At 40.3% G+C, this 22,606-nt stretch overlaps 1 long non-coding RNA gene across 2 annotated transcripts; it reads right to left on the bottom strand.

Annotated features, from left to right (window-relative positions):
- Positions 1-73: 73 nt before the first annotated feature.
- Positions 74-22,365, bottom strand: LOC140229406 (uncharacterized). Of its 2 annotated transcripts, none has more exons than XR_011901296.1 (3): positions 22,348-22,365; positions 1,356-1,474; positions 74-495 (listed from the first exon to the last, which is right to left on the bottom strand). It is a non-coding gene; the product is annotated as an uncharacterized lncRNA (long non-coding RNA). The 2 variants fall into 2 exon arrangements; XR_011901295.1 differs by lacking the exon at positions 22,348-22,365 and adding an exon at positions 4,414-4,562.
- Between the last annotated feature and the right edge of the window lie 241 nt (positions 22,366-22,606).

Raw genomic sequence — 22,606 nt, 5'->3', positions numbered from 1 at the left:
ATCCGGGTAAAGAAAATGAATGACTGATATTAGAGTTCAACCATGTTTCTGTTAGCCCTATGATGGAGCAAAATTTATTATCTGGGTTTTCTAAGAGTAAGCGCAACTTATCAAAATTTTTATTGATACTGCGTATGTTAAAGTGAGCTAACAAAAATGTTTCTTCAACTGTATTCGTGATCCGATTTTCATACTGATTTTCGGTCAAATAAACACACGATGGACTCTGGACTGGATCATTTGAGTCAAAGTTGTATTCAATTTCTTGTGCTGAGGTATTGTATTTATCGGATATGTAATCTTCATATAAACTGGAGATAATATTTGCATGATCAGATTCAGAGTGCCTTACTGTGTTATAGAATTCATCATTACTCAAGGAATTAAAAGCAAAATTTATTGTGTCAGCCATGGGTTAGAATATAAAACATTCGGGAATTAATAACTGGCCTCCCGCCTGGTCCTAACTCAGCAGCTACGTGGGGGTATGCAGACCTAAAAGAAAAAAGGAAACCGAAATGCGTACAGAGAAACATGAAATGCAGACTAAATAAGGAAACGAACATGAACACAGATGACACAGAATCAACATCGTTGCGGATGGTACACAAGGCCATGGCCTCGTATACAATACCTAACATGAACTTATTTAACAAACAAGGACGTGTGCTACACGTACTAGGCAGCGTCCACGAGCATATCAAACTTCTCGACCACTTAATGACAAAAATTAATAAGGAACCAGTTTGTGGGGTTTTTTTGGTAATCGGATCGCCTATCCAAAATAACTAATTCTTATACCATTGGGATTTTATAATCAGTACGAACAATTATATCGAAGTAATGCAAAAACACATACACACAAAAATGCAATTCGATTGTTATTGTTAAAATTTTCATCAAACTGATATGCAAATACAAACAAAATTGCCCAAAATACGAGTACACAATGTGTAAATACATAAAATAATAGATAGCCCAATCTGTCTCACTGAGTGAGTACCCTAGATAAAAGAGCGAGGGAGGGAGGGGGAGAGAGATAGAGAGAAAAGAAAAAAAGTGAGTGAGAGGGGGAATGAAAAGAGAATCTAGACAGCAAATCCTGACGAACTGAACAAAACGGCTATGCAATTAACTTATAACATTCGTGGGTATACATATGTCTACAGGTGTGTGTGTGTGTGTGTGTGTGCATAAGAAGGCAAAAGCAAAGCCGAGAATAGATGAAAAAATAAAGGCGTGTTGTCACCTGGGAAAAATATTTGCACAATTATTACGTCCATCTCATCATTTTAATAAGAGGGCAACACATCACTTGTTTTAGAAGATTATCCTCCGAACATTTAGGTACTTACAGGTTGAAAGTCGTAGAATAACTCCAACGACTCCTGAAAGGAGCACTTGCCCCACACCCTCGCAGTCCAGCCTCGGCAAACTAGCAGCAGCATGCTGAATGCAAGCGTCTCTTTTTCCTCTGTGGAGCAAAATGTATGACACAGGGGGAGTATTTTGAATGATAAGTACAAATATGCCCTTTAAAAATATTAACACAATCAAGGCTGATAAAGAGAAATGCTGACAAGTATCAGCTCATATTCAGATGCTAGCTTATGTACTTATATTGTACTTGATTGCAACCAGGATTACTAACTGTGTGTGTGTGTGGGGGGGGGGGCTGTTTTAAAGTTGTTTGGAAGGTATTGTAGAAAATACTACACATTTTGAATGAGGGACTGATTCTGGCAACGACATTTACTACCAAGACGGGCAAGTAATTGTGGATTAGTAGAGCCAAACTTGTAAGGCCGAGCATTAGAATTATAATGCTGTAATAATCATCATGCTATTCTACAAAGCAGCAATCAGAGTTACCATGGGCTTGGATGAAAGAAAGTTGAATGGTGTTGACAGCCAGTGCCTTAATAAGAATAATCTTGCACTACTGTTAAGTGCTTAACAAAGACTACTAGTATTGCAATATAAATGACATTCGGGCTTTTGCAGGAGGTTCATGTCATATTCTGGCATTGCATAAAGCAAGATCAGTTAATATGCATATATCTTTATTAGATTAGCAAGAGCAAGGGATGTTCAAGGTCCAGTGATTTTTATTCCAAGTAGGGCGGACGTCCACTTGGGCGCGGACAAGAACCGGAAGGGTTGCGGAAGCAAATTTTGTCATTTCGGCATCCTGTCCGCGACAGACGCGGAATAACTTTGTGAATCGGCTTGTCCTGGGACATTCCTAGGACTGTCCGCGGACTGTCCGCGGACTGTCCGCGGACTGACAGCGGACATTCCTAGGAATCACTCCGGAAGAGCGCGAAATACCTCGGAATATGCTAATCGTAGCCGGGCAGCGCGGAAACATCTAGGATTACACCAGGAATGAACGCGGACAATCAGGATGCCTTCCGGACAACATAAGTTAGGCATGCGGACAAACTGCGGACAATACCAGGAAAATGGAAAGGTATAAATTTGGCGCTGACTTTGACTTTTCCTCATTTGACTGCTAGCCGTCATTGATGCTCCTTGTTGTGCTTCCGCAGTAGCTGCTGATATTATATTGATATGATTGGTCAATATCATTTTACAAATGTGACCACTTAAAGTCGAAGAATAGGATTGTCTGCATGTCGGCTGACGACTCATTTTTTTTTTTTTTTTTATATGTCTCATCTGGGAGAACAATCTTTTCTCTGCCTGCAGTCACATGGATGATATTCGCAAACTTTTTGAACCATATATATATATGCATATATTGTTTAATCATGACTTTATTCAAGTTCAAGAAAGTGTGAGAATAACAAGTATACAAAAGAACCAGGTCCACCGTTTCATTCAAAACGAATGGCAGGTTTAGACACGTACATGGGGGTACAAAACAACAATATTAGAGTTTACATTATTGCAACCCATATCACACATAAAATATCAAATTTTACCGGTGATCAATTAAATTAAAAAAATCAATACATATACTATTTCTGTGTTACAATAACAGCAGTGATGTAGTTATCATCCACAGTATTAATACAATAATCCCCATTAAAATATGATAAATTATACAAATACACATATAGGCCTTATGTATATGCGTATATATATATATATATATATATATACATATATATATATATATGTATATATATGTGTATATTATATATACCTTTTTTAGACCTGTGCTTTATCCATCGTGAAGTATATACATGTTTTGTCTGATACTTCTGCAGAGCATGCCAAAACGATCCCAATCATTAAATTTGTTTTTCTTTCTCTCATCTTTACCCTTGTGCATCTCTAACTCTCTCTTATTTTGATCACTTGTGAACATTTTGCAGTGATTCAAGTCCGAAAAGTTTTTTTTTTTTTTTTTTTTTTTCATGCTGAGAGCTTACTAGCCTATTGTCAATGAAGTGTGAAAATGGGGAAATATTCTTAACATACTTTAATTTACTTTTTTTTTGGGGGGGGGAAGGGTTCGGCTGTGCTGTCAAATTGGACAATCGAGTTTATTTGCAACTACAACAAAAAGAGAAGATAAAATTATTAGGTAATAACAACTAAGAAAATCATTCAGGTAAAGAATATTTCTGAAATGATTTGTGATGCTTAGAGTGTACTTAAATATATGAAGAGTTTGTTTGCAGAAACCGATAAGTCCATATTTGCCAAATGGAGATATTTGCGATTAAAGGTCAAGAAAAATAAAGAGAATAATAAGAAAATTTTTGCTTCTTTTGACCATAACTTCAAAAATATACCTTTATATGTAGTGACCAATGCATCATTTAAAAGGTACTATTTAGTACTTTATGACAAAGATCGAACTTCAAAATCTTCAAAAATGGACTTATCGGTTTTTGCAAACAAACCCTTCATATACACTCAGCAAAAAAAAAAAGAAAGAAAGAAATTAAACACTTTTTCGAGTTCATAATTTATTGGTTTTTCTCTCATTTCACTTGAATTTTGATTTGACAGAAAATTCTTCATTTTCCTCCATTATCTTTAGCTTTTATTGTTATTTTGGGCTTCAAAGATATTACATTGTAATGAGACCACAGGTATATTTTTGCAATTGAATTCATGCTTTTTATTGTGATGAATTTGTCTTTTGTTCTAATATGTTGTATCATTAGAGAGCATTTACGTATGAACAACAACTTGTTCATGTTTATATAATACATTAACATTTAGCCCAAAATTCTATGCTTTTTTTTTTCTGAGTGTATTTCCACCTACTTTTGTGATTTTTCAGCTGGGCTGTCACATGGGACAACGTAGTTTGTTTGCAAATAAAATAAGAAAACGACATAAAGGAAAATGTACCATTGTAAGTAATGGGAACCATGAAAGTCACTCAGATGAAAAATAATTTCTGAAAAGATCAAATCAACATAAACTTACTAGGGGGTTAGGGGGGCTGATTTCACTTCTTTCTGGTTGCTAGTGGCACAGTCTCTACTACCTTCTTCTTTGCCTTCTGGGACCGGGAACACCTTAGATTTACTTGTTCTTCATCACTAGACGAAAGGTGTGCCTGTGATGGGGATATTTGCATGGGGGCCTCGCTTCCCTTCTTGCTCTTTTTGCGTTTCATTGGCATGACGCTCGCTGAAAGTGTCGACACTTTCGTGTCTGGATCACAAAATTTCCGCATCGGTTCCGGACACTTGCATATATAGGCTCCGCGTTGTCCTAAAACATTCTGGTCGTAGTAGGAAAAAGAATGCAAAAACTTTAATAGTTCATAAAAGACTTCTCTGTTAATGTTATCCTATAATGACAAAAGCTTGATTATCATGTGAGTTGATCAGGCAGTGGAGAAGAAAAGGGGAATGGTACATGAAGGAGGCAAGGACAAACCGTCCAGCGCCATTATGATTATAATTATAGTTATGTTGTATCAAGTGGCTTTCCATACTCTGATCGGTTTCCACGTGTTGTGCACGCTATGTGTTACGTGTGTGCAGTTGACTCGATCACGGCCATTAAACTCTTGAACATCATATACTAAGATCGTCTGATATTTCTCCTTATTTACTGGCGTGGTGACAGCGCTGATTCGAATCCATGAATCATCAATAGACGCTACCAGGATCCTAGTTTAAGGTGAATCCAGCCCAATCAATAGGGGTCAGACGCTCACCAGATAATTTGGTGTGACAATCGAGGTTAAAGACACTACAGTTCGAGTTTATTGAGTTGCCGCAGCTTTACGCACTGCAATGCCCGCAGCATCGACGCAGCGATGCGCGGCTGTGGCCGAGCCCACTCGTAATGGCACGGCATCCGAGCGCGAGCGGCGTTGCGCTGCCGCCTCCGCGAAGCCGGAGGTGGAGAAAGCCAAGTCCTGGCGCCCGGTTGACAATGCCTCTTCGGACTTCGAAGTGACACGCAAGCCTGACGATAAGGTCCCTCATTTCCCTGCTACCCTTCGGGGAGGATATGACGAGATTTTACAGGTAGAAATGCATTCTGGTTCTCCCATTAATTTGGTGATTGAGTCAACTGCTGAAGCGTTTGGTTTGGATATCGTTGTTGACGATTTTGGCTATGACGACTACGTTGATTTTGCTGAATCGTTTACCCTCCCACCATGCCTTGTTGGTTTCACTTCTTTCCGACTGGTCCACAGTGGTTATGAGATGTGGTTTGACGGCTTTGTGGTTGAGGATGGGTATATGAATGCTGCGGTCGCAGCAGGTGCTCCATTCAAGGAACACAACGATTTGTCTATTAGGCCATTGAAACACAAGATCATGTTTGGTGACGAGATTGTGTTCACATACACTGATTCGACGGTAACCGTAGGTTGTGTTGATATGCCTGTGCACACAGTGATGAGTGATACTGTCCATGTAGTGAAGATGGAGACAGAGTGTGAGTGTGTATGTGAGGCTACATCTGAACATACAGGTTATGGGGAGTGTGATATCCCTGTGCAGATGAATAAGACTGCAACAAGTACTAGTACATGTGGATATGAGCGGTCACATGAGCCTGAGTCGATCGAGTCTGAAAGTGACAATGCTCATATTGCTATGTCTGCCCGGAAGTGCAAAGAGAGTGAGGCACATGAGCAATGTGTTGGGGATCAGCCCGATGGTAGTTGTGAGTGGTTTCTCGAAAGTATGGAGAAAGAAAGTGACACTGGTGGTCAGTCTGAAGTATGTCAGTCTGTTACATGTGAATGCTTTCCTGAGAATGAGAGGGAAGATGAATGTGGCATTAGTACCCAGTCTGAGGGTGACAATCCTGGCTTTGACCTTGTTGATAAGGGTGATTGGTTGGACGATTTTCCAGTTACACATAGGAGTAAGTCGTCTGGTATTTTGACCATTCCATGTAGTGGATCTGAGGTTGACCGTCCCACTGCTACTCCTGTCACTGAGCCCAGCTCTGCTTTTCCCTGTACGGAGGCCAGTAGTGTTACCATGGTTACTGAGCGTAGCTCTGAGTGTGACTCTCGTGGGACTGGTGCTGCTCCCTCTTCAGCTAGTGAACATAGCATCTGTTCCTTAGTTTCCATGGATAGTTCTGGGTCCTCCCTAAATGAATGTACACACAATAAATCCCCAGTCGTTAATATCACGTGTGATACTTCCATCACTGAGCCTAGCTCTGATCCCCCTGCATGTACTTCTGAGGTTAGTCCTGATATGCTTGTGTTCATCACTGAGCCTCGCTCTGGGAATCCCATAGGTCATACACTGATGGGACTCCACCCATCTCCTGAGAGTGTTGGTCTTCCCAGTGCTGGTGAGAAATTTCCCCCCTTGTATCCCGAGTACATCACCCCTCCTGATGATCATCAGAAGTGGCCCATCATCAGCTCTGATGGAGAGACGCTAGGAGTTCCCCACAAAAGTGATGGTGTGGCTGTCTCGCCTCCGCTACATCACAACGCCAATCGTGACATGGCAGCATTTAGCTACCAGTGTCGGTCTGCCCTTGACCGGAGTGACCAGCTGTCAGCCCTGGTTGTTGCTGGAGAGCCTCGTGATCCTGTCCATCAGCTGGATTGCCATACTCCATCACCATACGTCTGTCCATCAACCAGTCAGACTGCGGTTTCTATCCTCGCTGCTGACCAGTCACGAACCCCCAATGCCGATGATGACACCCTGGGCCTCCACCTGTCCTTGGATAGTGCTGGCCCTGCCTGCTTTGACGCTAGCCCAACCTGGAGTTCGTTCCCCTGGACCTTTGGCCACCGCCTGCCTTCAATCCCTGTTGAAGGAAGTCCTTCCCTTCACCCCATTGATGGTGCTCTGCATCTTGCCAGCTGGATGATGACCACCAAGAGCGATCCTGTTCACCAAGCTCCTTCCAGTGAAATCACCGACTGGTTGATCGCGGACGTCAACTGCTCTCATGTGCCTTGGATCGCGCATTCCCCAGCACCCCCAGCCTTTACTGGCCTCGCAGTGCCGTCCCACCCTCCCTTGTCCCCAGTCACTCCAGGTTGAAGGACTTAATTAGGGTATTTTACCCCCTTGTCATCTTCTACTGCTTTAAGCAGTGTATTACTCTATATGTTGTTTTGTTTTATACTTTTCCTTAAACCATGGTTAGTATAATTGTAGACATAATTCTGACAGGTCCATGTTGGTGGACTATTACTTCATATTTTCTGCATTGCAGGATATTTTGTTTCTCAAAGTGGCATTAAGGTTATGTTTATTGTGTTCACTATTGTCACAAATGTGCCATTTTTTCTTAAAATTTATGATTCTTTTCTTTTTAACAGATGAGGGGAATATGGCAAGTTATGTTTCAAGTGTTTTATCATTGTCTTATTGCAGCTCAGTGTCAATATTGAGTTATGAACATAAAACTTTGTTACATTTTTTTATTTGCCAGCTCCTTGCAGCATATCTTGTGTCTCCATGTTTTATACATGTATTGAAGAGTCAAATACCTCCCATTATTTCCATACTTACCTTAGTATCAAGTCCAAGGGAGTATTTTTCCCTCAGATGTGACATACAGCTGTACGCGTATTTTGCTTTCCGGAAGGGACCGCACATTCTCCTCTTTCTACTGTGTGATGAAGTCTTCTACAGTGTATGTGCTGGTTTTCAATATGTACTAGGTTTCATACCTGTTGGTACTCGCTGCTGGTAAATTCACATTGTGATGTACTAGTAGGTTGTATTATATTTCTGGATTATCACAATGACTTTAACTTGTATATTAGCTTCTCCCATGGTGGTGCCTGTATGCCTTGAATTTTCATTACATCTTGTTGCATTTTTTTTTTTTTAATGTATAGTGTAATTTGTAAGAGGTGTCATCTTTAGGCACAGTTTTCATATTGTATACCGGATCATTGCTTCTTATACCTGCCAATCATTTTCATAATATGTGTACCTGATATATGAAAATTTTCCTTACAAACGCAGCTTTTCTGAGGGGCAGGTACATGTACCCATTCTCCCGGCCTGACCCTCTGTCCACCTTTCGTAGTATCCTATGCGGATATACGTAACAAACTGTTTCATGAATGTTAATGTTTTGTTGCTTTTTTTTTTTTGTATATCACAGTACAATGTAGTTTGCTTGTACAGCCATACTTCAGGACAATTTTTATTCTTTATAGATTTCACACTCGGCCTTGGTGTGTATCGGATAATGTTTTGTTTTATGGACTTCTGTACTGCATGTGGTTATGTTTATTGTTCATTATAGTCTTGGATTATAGGTTTGGGGTTTTTTTTCACACTTCTCCCATGTATACACATACAGTGTATTTTATGGCCCTTTTTCCAGTATCTTATACCCATTAATTGTTGTAACAACGATATTATTAATTTCTGCTGTTTTTGTTACACGCTATTCCTATTATTGCATAAGCTGATTCATTGTAAGTATGCGTTTGGCTTAAGAAGGAAAATATGAGTGAGGCGTGACGTAAGTGTTGAGTGTTTATGATAGATGTACAGTGTATGTAGTAAGATAGGTACAGTTGTAGTTACACATGTATGTACTTCCATTAGGCGTGATGGAAGTGTTCCTTGAGTATTCTTTATAGGGGTACGTATTGAGGTAGGTAGGTATATGTACTTCCATTGCTTGTTGTGCAAAGGGCCAACCTGTTCTCAACATTTCGTTCATTGATTTTACTCTGTCAAAGTTTGTGGTTTAGTGTAACCTATTTATGCGTTACGCTGTATGCTAAAGCAGTTATACATGTGTCAATTATTTTGATGTTTGGTAAAGAGTGATTATTGATTAATGGAGGTGTTTTAATCAGAAAAATTTTAGTATGTATGTTAATCGTGTTAAATAATACTATGTGAGTAAGGTAGGCTTGATTATGTAATGTGTTTGTGATAGTGTATGTATCGATGTGCTAGTTGCTTAATCAATCTTAATTGGTTTAATGTTATGTTGTCGATTGTTTTGTTCTGGATATGTGACCAACATCTATTTTTAGAGTTGGCCGCTATAGATAATAGTTGTGTACCAGCTATGAGTTCTTCAGTGAGAAGGATATTGATAGTTGTTTTGTTTATACATTGTATATGTTACATTGTTCAAAGTTAGGCCCTATGTGGTGTGAAGGATAGTGCTTGTGATTGTTGTTTTACTCATGCATAGCCTGACACCGCATTGTTGATCAAGGCTGTTTCAGAAACAGTAGTTTCGAGTAGATTTGGTACAAGGTAGTACATTGTATCATCATTTAAGTAATGAGAGGAAAGAAGAAAGGGATCACGCCATTATGATTATAATTATAGTTATGTTGTATCAAGTGGCTTTCCATACTCTGATCGGTTTCCACGTATTGTGCACGCTATGTGTTACGTGTGTGCAGTTGACTCGGTCACGGCCATTAAACTCTTGAACATCATATACTAAGATCGTCTGATGTTTCTCCTTATTTTCTGGCGCAGAAGTTTCAGTGTACATGAACTGTGTGGCCGTGGGGTGCTATAATGTGAGAGAGGGGCAGCAGACAGCCTCTCCCAAATAATTGTCCAAGTCGTAGTTACAGTCATTAAAGCTGCACTACCGCATGTGATACAAGGAGCGAAAGAAGCTTGTATGAGCACAATTAAAGATGTTCTGAATCCACATGTCATCTCTTGAGGATTCAGTTCCAGCAGGAGGAGGTCCAACATGAGCTAAGGAGGGACAATCTCTGCCTGACTGGCCTGCCAGAGGGGGCTAAGGAGACAGAGGAAGAGCTTACTGAGGGCGAGTCAAATGTTGCCAAGGAAGTTGGCTTAGACATTTGGAAAGAGGACATCTCATCTTCATGATCTTGTCATCATCTTGGGGGAAAAGCAAGAAGGAAAGAGCAGGCAGATCAAAGTCCACTTTATTGCAAACAAAAGGAACAAACTGTATCCTGGGCATTCTAGTCTGAAAGGAAAAGAGAACATGAAAAGTGTGTGCATCAATGAAGATCTAAAGGCATGCAATGTGTCACTCGATCAGTGCATGATAAATGCCAAGGAAGTTCATGATGTCGAATCGGCAACAAAACCAAATACGGAAACATGACATGCAAGTTGAATGATGGACAAAGCAGAGTCATCAAGAGCCCGGATGATCTCTTTGATATTGGCTTTGAAATTACAGATCCACTTCAGTTTTTGCAGGTTTTTGCGAAAGTCTTAGAAATTAATTAACAAGCATTGAATGAATTTCTCGGTCCAACATTTTTTTTTTTTTATAGTCATGTACATACTGTAAGTATTTTGTTAATGTTGTTAATAAATTCACCTCAACTCAAATGCAAAAAAAGGAAAGGGTGGTACTGGGGCTGCAGATTAGAATCTCTACACAGAGCAATACTATTTAAAATGTACTTTGGGAAAGGACATCGGTGTCACCTGTGTGACGAATAAGTAGCGTTTGCTACTATGGACATCTTGATTCCCCATACTAGAGTACTTTGTCAGCATACATGGCCATGCTGCAACATCCTGCCTTCAGCCATGATCTCCTGGCTGAAGTCTTGCTTGATCTGTACAAATTAGGGAACAAGATTGCATTTGTAATCATATTAAGGGTGACCCAGAAAGAATGTTATAAACCAAATGGGGAAAAAATATAATACTCAAGTTAATAACAAAAACATAAACGATGGAGTGAATTATGCATGATCATTAGCTTCTGCAAAAATGTTCATTATAAACATTTTTCTCACAAGTTTGTGTGAATTTGCACAGTGTGCTTCGTTTGGCATGGAAATCTTGACAGACTGAGAAGAAAGCTCCTAATCTTTGCATAGAAACTTATTCGAAAGTGCCAAAAGTGCCAAAAGTTGGTTCCAAACCACCTACCTACACGAAACAAATAGAACTCTACTAAGGTGGTATATTATTACTACAGGCATTAAGTTTACGTGTGGTGCATAGACTATATTATGCGTTAAAAACACCACAATCTGTTTTTTGTCTTTATCTTCATTTTCTATAGGGGTTCTAGGCCTTTTTTTCTACTGGAAGCTTACGTAGACCTTAATTCATCGAGCATCATTGATGGCAATGATGCTCAGTAAAGAATGAATTGCTCCAGCAAAAGTAGCAGAACTTAACTTGCACTTTACTATTGGATTTTAGGGGGTTCGTTTTCACGTTTACAGTAGATTTTAATTGTACGGTTGGACCTACTACTCATCGACCGCCTAATGTTTATTTGCTTGATAAGAATATTTAACACTGAAATTCATGCAAAAAACTTGACCTACGTGATTGAGAAAATCCAAAACTATATAGGCTATCAAATGCCTTTGTTCCCTTTTCGATTCGAAGTTTCAGTGCAAAAATATCGCCGTCAAACTTGCCTGGCCTCGTTTCAGCTCCCCACGGTAACGCTCCTTAGTGAGAGCGACCGCTGTTTTTGCATTGACAATGCACGCAAACCGAGTTGTATTGAACACCGTGTTGTACGAAGCTTTTTAGAAACTTCCATAGATATTACATTACGATTCGGTGAAAATATTCATTCGAAATTTTGTCCATGATTAAAACCATTAACTTTGTTAATGAACGGTGAATTTTCGCGTTTTCCCACACCATCCTCATCAACAGTCAAAGCCAATCCATTTTTATGTGCTTTGCGTGCAATGAAGTGTGTAGTATGCGTTCAGTGCACCAATTAATACACGGTCGGTTTATTACAAGAGGGTGGTCGTAGGGCTATATCATACAGCCGACCATGGCATAAGTTCTAAATTATGAGGTAGGCCTAGGAAATGATCGAGACAGGTCATTGTGTAATTGAACTTACTTAGCACCAGCAGTCTAAAAAAATAGGCCCTAGCCCTTGACTAGGCCCTAGCATTACCTAGCTAGGCCCTAACCGTCACGTTAGACCCTATGCCTAACTAACTTGTTAGATTTCCACATCATCGAACTCGGACACTGCACCTATAATTGTGCATGATGTGATACGGTGCCTATTACAACTTAGAATACTGTACAACGAATAGGCTACCAGGTACTGTACTGTGTCAACAATGGGAATATTCCGTAGGCCTACGCTGATTTAGATGATTAGTTTTTGTAAAAGAAATTCGTATTTTATATGAAGTTTTGAAAATGTATGTAAGGATTGAATTATGCAAGTGTTTATACAAGCACAAGTTGGTTGAAAAACATAATGACAAATGTACGTACCGGTACAGACGACCTAACTTAACGTTAACGTTAACATTAACAGTTTGTTAGATCTAACGTTACATGCATGAAGGCAGGCGTAGCGCAGCCCGGCCAAGAACTCAAAGCGTGAGCCGTGACTAGCTTCATACATCATGCGAATTACAGATGGGCATGAAGCGATGCAACTATCAGTTAAATAAATAAATACTTTGGAATGACTGGCAAAGTTCTTCTATAGCTAGACCCCATTTGCTGAGAGTGTTCGTGACTCCATATAGCTGCATTGCAGTCATCGTCACCGCCGTCCATCATGTCTATAGCCGCGCTAGTGTACAGCTATACGTATATAAACGTGATGATGTACGTGTGTGTGTGAGGCGCGGTGGCCGCCCGGCGGCGATCGATTGCGACGAAGGATATATGCAGGCCCGCGCTGATTGGTTCATGACTATCACATGACTTTTGCCCATCAATTTCTGAACAAAGTTGTTTAATTGTTTGGACAATCATTACGAATTGTTTTTAAACAACCGTTGTTTAAGGCAATCAAGCTCCAATTTTCTATATTTAAACAACATTGTTTAGAATAACTTTTAAACAACAATATTTTAAACAACGAAATTTTACACAGCGTTCTAGCAGTGTGTATATATATATAGAACTTCTTCCGCGTATTGGCAGTACTAGATAGCAATAATAAAGTCACAACAGAGGAATGCAGGGAATGCAGTAATAGCCAATATTGATTTAATGAATAATCCGAATTTTCGAGGATCCTTCCTCTTCATCAGGGATGACAGTTCGGTGATTGGAGCAGAAAGGCCAGATGACGCGTGGCTCTTTTGGCCTCTCTTCATGCGCACTGAAAATGTGCGTCCATTCGGAAGCTCTCATGGCTCGCTCGGACAGCCATTTTGGGTCAGGACATTTGTAGCACAGAACTCTTGTAGTCTAGAGTGTTGTTCGCTGACCCATTGAGCCAGCGCTATTCTAATTCGGGGTCACTACATTTGATACAGAATGGGGGAGACAGCGTGTTGCGTGCGTCTCCGTGCCGCACAAACCACTCGCCACGATTGTATGCCTTTAAAGCTTAGAGTCTGCTCTTTGAGAATCTGTCCTTAACAAAAAAAAAATCTATACATGGGGACTTTTTGTTGGTTTTGTGATGCAGGGTCACAATTGTACGATTGCAGCTATTCAATATTATCAAGCGTACAGTGATGAATCGCCCTCAATATTATTACTGTTGAAGATTGTAGTCAATCACTCTTATCTTTGAAGTTGTTACAATTGTGTCATGAAATAACCGATCGAATATTGTTCTCATTATAAAATATGATTTCAATGAAATTCAATTAACAACCCTGTAGTGCAGTAGCACGTTATATGACACCGATGTCAAATGAGATGCTTCTGCTCTATTTTTCTTGTGCAGTGTACTCCTGATCATATTAAAATATCACCCGATCAGATGTAATGATTTGTAATATGCATAATACAACGCTGTGCAGAATATTGAATTATTCCATTACATGATATAAGATATTGAAGTGAGTGTATTTTTGCATCTTCTCGTTTTACACTTCAATGAATTCCTCATTTTCTGTTTCGTCTTTTACGACATAAATTGTCGCCCCGTCAAAAATTGTCGTCTGGAGACGGTTTTTGATGCTTGTGCATTTCCCAATTTTTTGACCTCGATGGCGACAATTTGTGATGGCAAAAACAGTTGTTGCGACATAAATTTTCGCCCCGTCAAAAGCTGTCCCCCCTCCCCCCCCCCCCCCTCCGGCTCGGGCCGACAATCTGTGACGGAGTTGGCGGCACAAATTGTCGCCCAGTCACAAATTGTCGTCTGGCAACAATTGTGACCGTGCATCACAAAACAAACAAAAAGTCGCACACACTGATTTTGCGTGAGGACTGAAAATAAGTGAAATGGGTCAACCTAGCCGATCTTGACTTTTTTATATTTTCTGAAAGAGCAAGTCTTCTTCAACGCTTTGCTAAAATTTGGGATTATAAAACGGGCAGTAAAGTGTGTGTGTGTGTCTGTGTGTGTGTGTGTGTTTTTTTTTTAGTTTATCCGGAACATTTTTTTTTTTTAGAATAGTGTAATTAGGTGCATCTTTAGAGACCCCTTTTCATTGCTAAAAAACCTTGTACACACTCTTCACTTTCAACTCTTATAACTTTTTAAAGAGATAATGCTACTGCTTTAAAAGTTGGCGTTAATTATGGACAGAATGTGTTAATGAGGCATGCTCAATTTCAGTTTAATCTGATAATCCCTTCATTGTTGTTATTCCTGTGGTTTACTTCCTCTTTTTTTTTTTGTCCCATTTATCGCACATCCAGCACGGCTTGGTAAAGATTAAGCGATTGAACACTGTACTTCAGAGCCATTTTGCTCAGTTCATACTTTTTCAGAGTTTGTGTTTTCTTTCCAATACTTAGATAGGTTAGGAGGCTTATGTTGACAGTAATCATCTGCTTCCTACAAACCAGTCAGCATAACGCAACCTCCACTCAACAGAAACTGCCTTGTTGAAAGTGCTCAACGATCTCCTTCTGTCGACAAGGGCAATGAGGCTGCTCTTCTTCTTCTTGACTATTCGGCTGCGTTTGACACGCTCGACCACACGTTGCTACTACAACGACTTAGTAATGACTACTCCATCACAGGCACTGCCATCCAATGGATCAAGTCATATCTTCAAGATCACACACAGAGGGTGATAATCAATGAGACCTGTTCACGTCCTAGTCCTATCAGCTGCGGAGTTCCGCAAGGATCCGTTGCCGGCCCCCTTCTTTTTCTCCTCTATACAGGTCCACTCACCAGAATCATCAATTGTCATCATGGAGTCAACTACGCTATGTATGCTGACGACACTCAAATTTACATAACTATGTCACCTGGCGATAGGATTGCTGCTGTTAATTCACTGAGAGAATGTCTCAACGACATCAAAGACCCCGTTTGCAGTGCGAGGCTCGGCCGCGGCTCGGCCGCGGCCGAGTCCAGCCCCGCTTCAGTGTAAACGCGCAAAAGGCCAAATGCGAGGCCAAAATTGGCCTCGCATTTGGCCTCGCTCTGGAGGTAGTCTCGGCCGCGGCCGAGCCGCGGCCGAGCCCTGCCTTTTCTTGGTGTAAACGCAAACTGGGCCAAATGCGCGGCCAATTGCGCGGCCAGTTTTAGTATGGCTTCCAAACCCTCTGCCTGTATCTTTCGCTGTTCAGGATATTAACCCCCTCAACGTCGAAAACTAGTATAGTTTAAGGTGGTTTTGTCCTGCAAAGGATTTTTTCCTTCGGCAAAGGCCTTTGCCCGAACGGCGACTTCGTTGCCACGGAATTCAGTTGGCAAAGGGTCTGAAAAACAGACAATACCAAATTGCGTAAGTTTACAAGCAGAGCGCCACTACGACCAAATAATGAAAGGTTTGAATCGAAAGCGCGGCCGAGCCCAGCAGTGTAAACGGACAAAATTGCGAGGCTCGGCCGCGCAATTGAGGCCGGGCTCGGCCGCGGCCGAGCCGCGGCCGAGCCGCGGCCGAGCCCGGCCCCGCACTGTAAACGGGGTCAAAGCCTGGTCCACTGCCAACAGACTCCGTCTGAACGAAGACAAGTCTTAACTCATCCATTTCTCATCACAGTTTAGGAGCACAGTTCCTCTACCAGATCTAACTACTCGGGATGGGATTATTAAGGTCTCTGACTGTGTTAGAGACCTTGGCTTTACTTTGGACAAACACTTAACTCTTAAACACCATATCACAAATATTTGTAAGTCTGCGTCATGGGGTATTTTCAAAATAGGGAAGACCAGGCGTCTGCTTGATCAATCATCAGCTGAGCGGCTCGTCCATGCCTTCGTCTCCTCCTATCTGGACTACTGCAACTCCCTCCTTGCCGGCCTCCCTCTTTCTCACATATCCCCTCTCCAACGTATCCAAAATTCAGCCGCTAGATTACTATCCCTTAGTAGGAGACATGACCATATATCTCCTGTTCTCTGCTCACTACATTGGCTTCCAGTCCATTCCCGTATTACTTTCAAGATCCTACTTCCGACGTACAAAATCACACGTAATCTTGCACCCATATATCTTCAAAAAATAGTCTCTTTCCGCTCCTCCTCTTCTGCCCGACCCCTCCTTTCATCTTCCTCTCTCCAATTACTTCATGGCCCACGTACAAAAACCCGTTATGGTGACCGAGCCTTCTCTTCTATTGCTCCCACTCTTTGGAATAAACTCCCTCTGTATATTCAGAATTCCTCATCTGTCGAATCATTTAAAATTCTTCTTAAAACTCACCAGTTTAATCAGTTGTATTTTTTTTTCTCCTGGAGGCGCACACAGTTATCAATTATTGTACCATTGTATCACATGTATTTTTCTTTTCTTTTCTTTTCTTTCTTCTTCTTTTGTTACTGTTAACGCTGATTTTGTTAATGTTATTGTGTTTTCTAATCTATTTGTATGAGTAGCAAAGTGCGCTTAGAAACGTCAGTATGAAGCGCCATATAAATTCAATTATTATTATTATTATTATTATTATTATTATTATTATTATTATTTGATTTGAGTTATAGGCTACACCATTTTAAAGCTTATAGTCTGCTCTTTCAGAATATGGTCTTAACTAAATATCCATGTCTGGCGACATTTTATTTGGTTTGTGGTGCAGGGTCACAATTGCTGATGCTTGTGCACTTACTAATTTTTGAACTCGATGGCGACAATTTGTGATGGCAAAATGAAACGTAGCAGGACAAATTGTCGTCGGTCATGCAATGTGATTAGTGTGGTTGGGGTTGTTGCCCCGGTGTTTAATATGCTTGGGTACGACTGGTAAGTTATGCGTATGTGTGTGTGTGTGGGGGGGGGGGGCTGCGTGGTATGTGCTGTGTATGATTTGTAGGTGCGTATTATGTGACTTGTGTATGCGTTTGCGCATAGCTGTGTGTGTGTGTGTGTGTCTGTGTGTCTGTGTGTCTGTTGGAATATGATAATACAATTATGTGGATACTGTGCATGTGAGGTGGATCTATAGTGGTAGTGGTTTGTTTGTCTGTTTGTATACGTGTGCCTGTATGCGTACGTGTGTCTGTTTGTGCTTGTGTTTTGCTGTTTGTGCGAACGAACAGCAGGCACTACTGTGGCAATGAAAATGACTTCATAGCGTATGAGCACGTGTTTATAGAGTTCACAGTAGCGTTGATTTCAAAATAGTATGGGTGTGTAAACTCCAGCGGTGAGGCGAGCTAGGAGAGAGAGAGAGACCGGGAGAAAAGGCATACGAGGGAGGTACCCTCCCTAAATGTTATCTGTCTTTGTTCATTTTTTCACTGCGGTCATATTCTTCCCTCAGTCGTAACTTCAACTTCCATAATTATCACTACTCTTCGTCCCAAAATAAGTTTGGCATGCTTTATGTATGAACGAATAATTTCGACACGTCTTAAATAATTTATCAATCGTTAGTTGATTTTAGCACAAACGAACTGTCATATGCACACCGCAAGTACATACGAATTTATAAACAAACACCAACAAACACTCAAACAAATCCTCATAATGCATGTAAATCATCTCAACATTTTTGTTCCTTGGTATTTACTGATTTCATTCAAATCATTCATAAATCAATCCATTCTGGGTGTAACATGAACAAAAACGGTACAAATGCAATGCAAAACACAAATCCATTTGTCAATTCATACGACAAAATAATCTCACTTCAACATAGATAACTCGATTATGAAACAAACCTACTGACAATATTTTCACGAGAAAGTTTTGACATGTACCAAACCTATATTCCTTAAATATATTGGCTCATGTAACTCCTTCTCACTTACAAGGGCATATACATAAAAAAAATACATTAAACAAATCTAGAATGAAATCATTCATTAAAAAAAAAGCCCGACCAACCCTTCCCTAACAACCGAAACAAATCCACATCTTTCATAAATATTAAATCCAATATCTGTCATACCATCTGTGACCGTGCATCACAAAACAAACAAAAAGTCGCTCCCCTTGATTTTACGTGAGGACTCAAAAAGGTGAAATTCTTCAACATTATTCTTGAGTTGGGGATCAAGAATTGAATGGGAAAGTATTTTTTGTGCAGTTTTTCTACAACCCCCTTTTTTGTAGAGTATTGTGATCAGGTTTTTCTTAAAGACCCCTGTCATTTCCTGAAAATCCTTTGCACCCTCTTCATTTTCAACTCTAATAGCTTTTGAAAGGATAATGCTACTGCTCTGAAAGTTGACATTTATCATGCTCAGAATGTGGCCCATGCTCAATATCAGCTAAATATGATTTCTTAATTGTTGGTGCTACAATGGTTAACATCATGTTCTTGTCCCATTCGTGGCACAGGTAGCACGGCTTAGTAAAGATTGAGCACTTGAATAGACCCTGTACTTCAGAGCCCATTTTCTCAGTACACACGTTGCAGAGTGTGTCTTTTCTTTCCAACATTTATATAGAAGAATCCATTCGAATTGACTTATACATCATCTTAAAGGTACTAGCCCACATTTGCAAACCCACGAAAATCAAAACTGCATAAAACATGTCCAATATGACTTCAAGTACAAGTTATAACAGTAACATACCTCACCTGTCGCTCTTTGTCTATACCATTCGATAAAAGAGAGAAAAATCATCGTTTTAAAATCAATTTTCAAACCGGGTCAACCCGACCCAAAATCGAATTACGAGCGCGGACTATAGCTACGTACATTGTACATGTAACACGTACGTGGACCGGAGCTAGCGAGCGTAATACGAATGCATACGGATTACGGTGCATTTTCATTTATTTTTATGAAAGTAATGGACTAATTGGAACGAAGTTTTGCACAGGTGTTACTGCAATCATACCCAAACCCCATGCTAACTATGAGACCAATTGCTGCAAGTTTACAAATGTGGGCTAATACCTTTAAAGCTAAGAGTCTGCTCTTTCAGAATCTGTCCTTTAAAAAAAAAAAAAAAAAATCCTTGTCTGGTGACTTTTTGTTTGTTTTGTGGTGTAGGGTCACATTTATAATTATCCTTCTTCAAATCAAATCCCCATCCCGCCAACCCCCGATTAACCAAAACCTAAATCATCTCACACCCACATTCAGCAACCCACATGTAGTAGTTCCTATCCAGTACATAATGTTGTGAATGACCTTAATACATTATTTACATATCTGGCTTTCCATCAACAGCCACGTTAGTCGGGTACCTAAGGGGGGGTCACCGTGCATCCCCCCAGGACTCCTCGAAACTTACATTTTCAGGATCCTCATGACATACCAAAACATAATCAAGATGTTAACAGGAACGAAAAGTGGCTGTTCTAGGTGAAATTTAATGTATTCTATTGTTTTTCATAATTTCTTATGTATTTCTTTGTTTTTCAACTTTTTCAACTTTTGTTTTTTCATTGTTTTTCTATTGGAAATTGTCACTGACCACTTTTCTACCATAATTAGCACAAAACTAATCAATGAAAGTGATTAATTGTAAAAATAATCAGGTTTTTATGACCTTCATGACAGAGCACCTGTTTTCCATAGGAAATGTACACAAAATCACAAAATTGTGCCCGTTTTGGGAGGACATTCCGTTACAATAATGGGCGTGACTTCGCAAAAGTATACGCGGATGTTGCAAATTTGGTCTCAAAAGTTGTGCGAGACTTGAACAAACAAAGTCAAGAAGCCTTGCAACAGATTTATAGCGCGAAACTTTGAGGGAGGGGTGGATCCTCCCCCCCCCCCGTCCTTAAATGGTTAATGTTGCATGAAAAAAAAAAAAAACAATTTTCACATAATCTCATTTTTAAGGAGGTGGTATGCTTTACTAAGTATTTATCCATATCTTTCTTTTGATAAACCGACAGTCACTTAACTTCGTGGGTGCGTTTGACATATAAATGTATTTCTTCTGTTTCCACGACAACAGGGTGTGCTACAAATTATGTATGTATGTGCCTACATGGGCCTACATAGCAGGGTACCTAAGGGGGGGGGGGGTCACTGTGCACACCCCCCCCCCCCAGGACTCCTCGAAAATTACTTGAATTTGTTTTATTCAAGTCTTGCACAACTGTTGAGACCAAATTTGCAACTTCCCCGCATACTTGTGCGAAGTTACGCCCATTTTTGTAGCGGAATGTTGTCCCCAAACGAGCACAATTTTGTGCTTTTGTGTACATTTCCTATGGAAAACAGTGCTCTGTCATGAAAGTCATGAAACATTATTATTTTTACAATTAATCACTTTCATTGATTAGTATTGTGCTAATCATGATAGAAAAGTGATCAGTGACAATTTCTGATAGAAAAACAAAGAAAAAGCAAAAGTTGAAAAAGTTGAAAAACAAAGAAATACATAAGAAATTATAAAACAATAGAATACATTAAATTTCACCTAGAACAGCCACTTTTCGTTCCTGTTAACATCTTGATTATGTTTTGGTATGTCATGAGGATCCTGAAAATGTAAGTTTCGAGGAGTCCTGGGGGGATGCACGGTGACCCCCCCTTAGGTACCCGACTACGTAGCCTTCCTGCCACCCAGTGCAACAGAGTACTGTGTATGATACACAGAGAGTGTATTGATGACGCATGCAGAGTGTACTGCATGCACACACACAAACAGTGTACTTTATACACACACACACACACACACACACACACACAAGGAGTAAACAATAAAGGCTAAAAGAACACATGCAAGTGAAAGCATGGACCACAGTCAAGGTGTGCTAGTCTGTTTATTTGTTGTATATGTGCATCACAACATTTGGCGACGAGCATGGTCTCATTCGTAATTTAGAAACCTCAAGGACCCTTTACCAGCAGTTCCCCCCCCCCCCCACGGAAGAAAGCAGTAACTGCATAGCTGCTGAGCTGAGATAAATGCGATTTTATGTTTTTTGCAGATTCTTTAAAAACACAGAAACAATCAAAAATAATTTTGTGGTATGATTTTGCACCATACCTAGTTGTCTAACAATACCTAGGAAAAAATTATGTTTCCGTTATTTTTTAAATGTTATTTAGGAAAATGTAGTTACTGCGGTGACTCACCCTTGATTCTGGGTAGTTTCCCCACGGAAAAAAGCAGTAACTGCAGACGGCCAGGAGTCTGCTGTTTTCCCCATGGAAAAAAGCAGTAACTGCACATGTCACATGACCATAGTGAGGAGAATTGTTACCACCACCAGCTTATAAAGTTCTTCTACTTTCTGGTTAGTCTAGATCTATAAGATCTAGGACCTAACGTTAGACCTAGACTAGGTCTTGTCGATTGAATGGAATTCTGTGTAACAATCAAGGCAATTGAAGTTGAACTTTGAAGTTCCCTGCCTGGCCCCTAACACATGACCCTGGACTAACGTTAGACAATAAAGTATCAAGTGTCTTCGTCTTAGATCCTAGTTGAACTCTGACGTTACACTTAAGCTAGACTACAGATCTATGCCCAATGTTAGTGCTAGACCTAGATCTAACGTTAGATTAGGCCTAGAAAATACTGACATTTTGTCTATAAATACAGTTAACACTAGCCTACACTGTAACGTCTATCTGGTAGTGTACGCGTTAGACCTAACTTTAGGGCCTATATCTAACGCTAGACTAACGTTAGTGTATTGATACTAGTGCTCATCTCCCTTCAATATATTTTCAGCTCACCTAGATTTTCTGGTTCTGGCCAAAGCCATGGCTACCATGACTTTTCCTCTGCAATTCATGATAGATTTGCAGGCATGCCCGCGGACCGCAGAAACTGTGTGACTGCATGGTTAGCACTGGCATGATCACTAGCTCAGACTGTAACAGACCTGCATACTGTGCAAGTGATGACTGTGATGTGATGCAGTATTAGCTAGACTACTGTATGCTGCAGAATTTATGCGCATGCAGCTAGCTGCACGCGTATTCTGCACTCTAA

Source organism: Diadema setosum, chromosome 6, assembly GCF_964275005.1.
Source record: "Diadema setosum chromosome 6, eeDiaSeto1, whole genome shotgun sequence".
Taxonomy (NCBI): Eukaryota; Metazoa; Echinodermata; class Echinoidea; order Diadematoida; family Diadematidae; genus Diadema; species Diadema setosum.
The sequence above is the reverse complement of the archived record's forward strand: the minus strand, read 5'-3'. Positions and strand labels throughout refer to the sequence as shown.